A 5,357-nucleotide genomic window follows, 5' to 3' on the forward strand; every position below is an offset into this window, starting at 1 on the left:
AAAACGGTTTTTATATCAGTGTAAATACCTCTCCGCTTATGAGCAGTTGCTCTCAGTGTGTGAATCAGAAGACAAGGGTTGTTATCGAAGTAGGTAAGCATTTTCTTCAACCTTTACTCTGTTGGATTTTAATATTATGCCTGATTGATGGACCAGTTATTTGATCCACTGGAAGTAAACCACTGTAACTGTACAGGAAAGTCTTTGTCTCATGTACATCTGTCCAAATGTACGACTCTGAAACAGTTCTGGCACGAGACTGCTCTCTGTCAGCTATGAGGTGGAGGCTCTTGATGTGTAAATGTATTTGACTTTCCATTTTTGACTATTCCATAAACTAAATCTAATTTATTGCCTTTCACAGTCAGTTCACAGCTGCAGAGACGTTCCTCAACGGATAGTTTGACAACCTGTGAACTTGCTAAAAGTTAAACATGGCTGCATTTGAGCAAACTGAAAAATTCCTGAAACAATACCTGGATGAGCTGGATGAAGGACAGCTGAAAAGTTTTCAGTGGCACTTGCACCATTTTGGTAGCAACGAAAGCCAATCCATCACAAAGGCTGATCTGGAGAAAGCTTCCAGAGAAAAAACTGTGGATAAACTGGTGCAGGTTTACGGGGAAGAAGAAGCTGTGGTGACGACAGCGGCCATTTTCTTGAAGATGAAGCTTAATAACCTTGAAAAGAAGTTAACTCAAGGTAAAATATCTTAGTACTTAGTACTACTTGGTAATAAAAAAATAAATTTAAAAATATTTAAAAAACACAAATAATCAATACATTTATATTGTCATTTCTATTGGTTTGTTGTGACAATCTATTTCTAATTAAGTGTCACTCTCTCTAACTGTTACTGAAGCAGAAAGAGAATTAATTGTCAGTACAGTACAATAAATTATATAAATTATAATTCCCACCAAGGAACCTTGAACTGAAATATAGCTGTAATATTTCTTAATAACTTGCTTATTTGATTTGCAGCCCATATATGCAGAAACACGGAAGTTGAGCAGGTGTCCTCCACTACAAGAGAGACGCAGCAATTACATGAATCGGTGTCCTCCACTACAAAAGAGACAGAGAGAGATGGAAAGTGGACTGTCACTGGGGATCTTTCTTGTTTAATTTGCTTCTCCATTTTCACGAAACCTGTGACCCTGCAGTGTGGGCACAACTTCTGCAGGAGCTGTGTGCGCAAATACTGGGAGACGAAAAGCTCTCGCACATGTCCATATTGTCAACAAGTCACTGACGCTGAACTTCAGACTAATTATAATCTGATGAGTTTGTGTGAAAACTACAGTGAGAGAGGTTGGGTTAAACCATCAGGAGGTTACAGAAATGATTCCTATACCAATGAGTCCCATAAGGTGAGGTTGCTTTTAGTTATTTAATTGTCTGTGTTTAACAACATTACATGTAGTGTGGTGGTGAAGACTGGCCCATGTGGTCCGATCCATGAACCTGTCTTTGGTTCACTGCTTTTCCTTCCTTGGACCTTTCTGATAGGTCTGACCCCATGCAGACCCACAGAGCCTGCAGTTTTGGCAGATGCCTGTGACCCAGTCGTCTGCTTGTCAAGATCGCTCAAAGATCCTCATCGTACTTTTTTCTGCTATCATAAACAATCAAAAACCTGAGGCAAAAGGTTCATTGCTGCCATGATACTCTCCACCACTGACAGCGCCCATGATAACCAGCCTATCTCAGTGTTTATTACTTCACCTGTCAGTAGCCTCATAATGTTATCGGCTGATCGGTGTAATAAACTTTTTTGCATGGTTGATAATTTGGTTATTCTAAAATATTACAAAATCTATTTGCTCATTTATATCATAATGCATTTTTTAATTAACTCTCATGTCCAGTTGACAAGAATGATGCATTTTTAACCAAATGTAACAATAGCTTAAAGTTTTGTGCGCATTTTTATTTAGACCTCTAACAGTGATTAGTAATCATGAGTCTTGGGTTTGGTAGAGCAAAAAATATCTCATCCATACTTCTTGTGATAGCTGTTGTGATTTTAGAAAATGTACCTTATCACTCCTAAAATTCCATGTTTTTCTTTAACAAATTAAAATTATGTTTTCATTTCAGACTCCTTACAGGAACATCAAAGAGAAGAAGGAGGCTTTTGAAAAAGTCAAACACGTTCATGATTCATCCATTAAGTACATTAAGGTTTGTCAGCAGTTGTACGCATCTTTTTAATCTAGTCAGTCAAATCTGAAATACATTGAGACATGAAGAGGATGATCAGTTCTTGTGATGTATAGAGTCAGAACCACGACATAGAGAAGAAGTTTAAGGACGACTTTAAGAAGCTGCACACCATCTTCAAGAAAGAGGAAGAAACCAGACTAGCTGCATTAAGAAAAGAAGGGACTCAGAAGATTTGTATGATTGAAAGGATCACAGAGTTGAGCACAAGCACACTGTCGCTCTTTGACACTGTGAAAGAGATAGAAGACTTAGGAGCTGACAAATCACTCATACAGGTAATTATTCAAACTCAAAAAAGGTCTAATTCATACATGTAATCTGAAGGCTGCTGATGCATTTCTTGTTTTATTTTCAGCCCTACAAGAAGCAATTGGAAAGGTGTGTATTATTCATCTTCTTTTCTTGTGTGTCTGTAAGGTTAGTAAAGGATTAAAGTAAGTGATTCCAGGTAGGGATGCAGGGATGATAACCAACACAAAATTTAGCCGATGTAAAATTGATTCAACGCAACAGGTATCAGGTATCAGCCACTGATACGATGAATACCACCCTATTTGCTGATCGATGTCAGTCAACAAAGTGAATGTCAGCCAATACTGATGTCAGGTCGATAAATCTGTGCGTCCCTAATTCTAAATAATGCATTTAAAATCCAATGCACGTTTTATAAATTATTTATAAATTCAGTTAATATCTCCTTACGGTGCACTATGATTTTTCACTCTGTAAATGGGAAACAAACAAAGTCGATTGCTCTGAGCCAATGTGAGCTAATGTTAGTTACATTATACATCATCAAGGTATTTGTCATGGTATTGGATTTATCCACAATTAAATACTCAATACACAATACTCCACCTTTAATTCAGGTTTTTAAAAGTCTGCCTCTCACATAGCTACATTGAAAGATTTATTGGTTGCTGTAATCATCCCTCCTGTCCATAGTGACCATGAAGATATCCTTCCTCAGACAGTAAGAGATATAGTCTTCGTTCTCTGCAAAAATGCAGTCTTAATATTTGGGGAAGCATGTTTATTTGCTTTCCTGATGAAAGATGAGAATATTATTACCTACCCACGTCACTAAGCTAAATATTAAGCTACAGCCAGCAGATAGTAAACTTAGTTTTGCATAAAAACTTTGGGAAACAGCTAGCCTGGCTCTGTCTGAAGGTAATAAAAAAATGCCTACCACCACCTAAATCTCACTAATTAAAAAAATTGTACAAACTGTACCGAAACTCAAGTGTAAAAACAATATGTTTTGGGTTTACTGGTTCATATATCCACTGTTTTGATGCAACTTTAGAATTAAATTCTGCATAGTATGAGGACTGCAGATTTTGTCCACAATTCCTATTGTGTGTTTTTGATTTTACTTTGTTTCTAAATTTGCAGTGTATTTACTTTCAAAGTGTTTTTTCATTTAAAGCCTGCTTCTGTTGTTGTATTGGTTTGGGATTTTTCTGTGTTTTTGAATTGGCATGGTTTATGAAGCTGCAGCATGTTTCTCCCAATTAAACTGTTTTGGGCATGTTTTGCCATTGTTGGCCACTGTACATGTGAGTATGGTTTTCTTTTCCAAAAGAGCAAACTTGGGCGCCCAGTTAGCTCAGTGGGTAGAGCTGGCGACCCATGTACCAAGTCCTTGCTGCAGCGGTCGAGGGTTCGACTCCGACCTGTGGCCCTTTGCTGCATGTCATCCCTCCTCTCTACTCTCTTTCCTGTCTGTCTCCAGCTGTCACTATCATAAAACCCCAAAAATACTTTGAAAAGAAAGAATGAATGTATCCCTTTAACTCTTGAATTTGCTCCAGAGCTCAGAGTGCACTGCCAGATCCACAGCAACTTTCACAAGCCCTGATAAATGAATCCAGTCATGTGGAAAACCTTCAGGTCAGAGTCTTGGAGAGTGTTTTGAGCAATATTAAAGATGGTAAGTTTTTGGGGCACATTAAGATCTGAATTAATACATATTTTGTCTTTAGTCATGAAATTCACCATTGAAGTGTTGTTTGTTTTGTACTTGGTGTTTGATTTGTAGCCCCTGGGTGTGTGAGCCATGTATCTCCAGAGCCCCCTGAGTCTGACGATGCAGAATGCAAAATAAACCATCATGAAGATGATAAATCTGATAAAGGTGGGATTTTACTCAATATTCCTCATCGGTAACGCCTCCTGGCCATGTTGGTGTCAGGGAGGGGTGTCTTCATAAACTGAAATTGACTGTGTGTGTATTGTGTAAACAGAAAAAGGCGCTAAAATTTAGCTTGTTTTTAGCTTGACTACAGGATTTACTTTGCATTTTTCAATAAGAAACATTTAACCATCGACCAACAAAATATCAGCGTCAGCTAAGTTACAGTATCTTCAGTTATGGGAGATATCAGCATATCTTTAGAAAATACTTAAACAACATATTATAAATATAAATATTAAACAAGCGTTCACTTCCTGTTTTATTTTATACTTCTCTCGTTTTCAGATGCAGGCACTTCCGGCTTCCCTTGCTGCACCATTCTCTGATTAGTTGCCACCTTTTGATTCTGTCATTTGATCCTTTTGGGTTTATTTGCCTGCACTGATTGGAATTGGACTGTGTACCGCAAGTAAAGAACTGTGTTTTTTCGCTCAAGTTTTGGTGTGTTGAGCATTTGAGTCTTGTTTCCTGGTTCAACAATATGTCAATACAAGTATAGAATATGTATGAAACTGAAGCACCATGACATAAACAATGTCAATGTCTATGAATGCCCTTACTCTTCAGTTGTACTTTAAATACACATTGACCACTCAAACAAAAACTGTCGATCTTCATTCAGTTACTGTGACTAACCCCAGTTCAACACTGTAATCACATAGCAAATAAAGCAATAAGAAACAACCTTCCAGTGACAAAATATTACATTACACCTTTAGTTCCTCCTACTCCATTGTCACACATTCACTAATTAACCTAACATATCTTCTAAAGTCAGTAAAATGCCCATATATAAGAATTTAAAGAAGCATTTCACCCATGGAAACATTAATCTTTATTGAAAGTGGGTTATATATGTAGTCGAAATGTAACATAAATTTTGAATTTGGTGCCTATTTGACCGAGAAAAGAGTGTTTGTAGTCTCAC

This window comes from Morone saxatilis, unplaced genomic scaffold, assembly GCF_004916995.1.
Source record: "Morone saxatilis isolate NCDOM2014 unplaced genomic scaffold, NCSU_SB_2.0 Contig1, whole genome shotgun sequence".
In the NCBI taxonomy this organism is placed as follows: Eukaryota; Metazoa; Chordata; class Actinopteri; family Moronidae; genus Morone; species Morone saxatilis.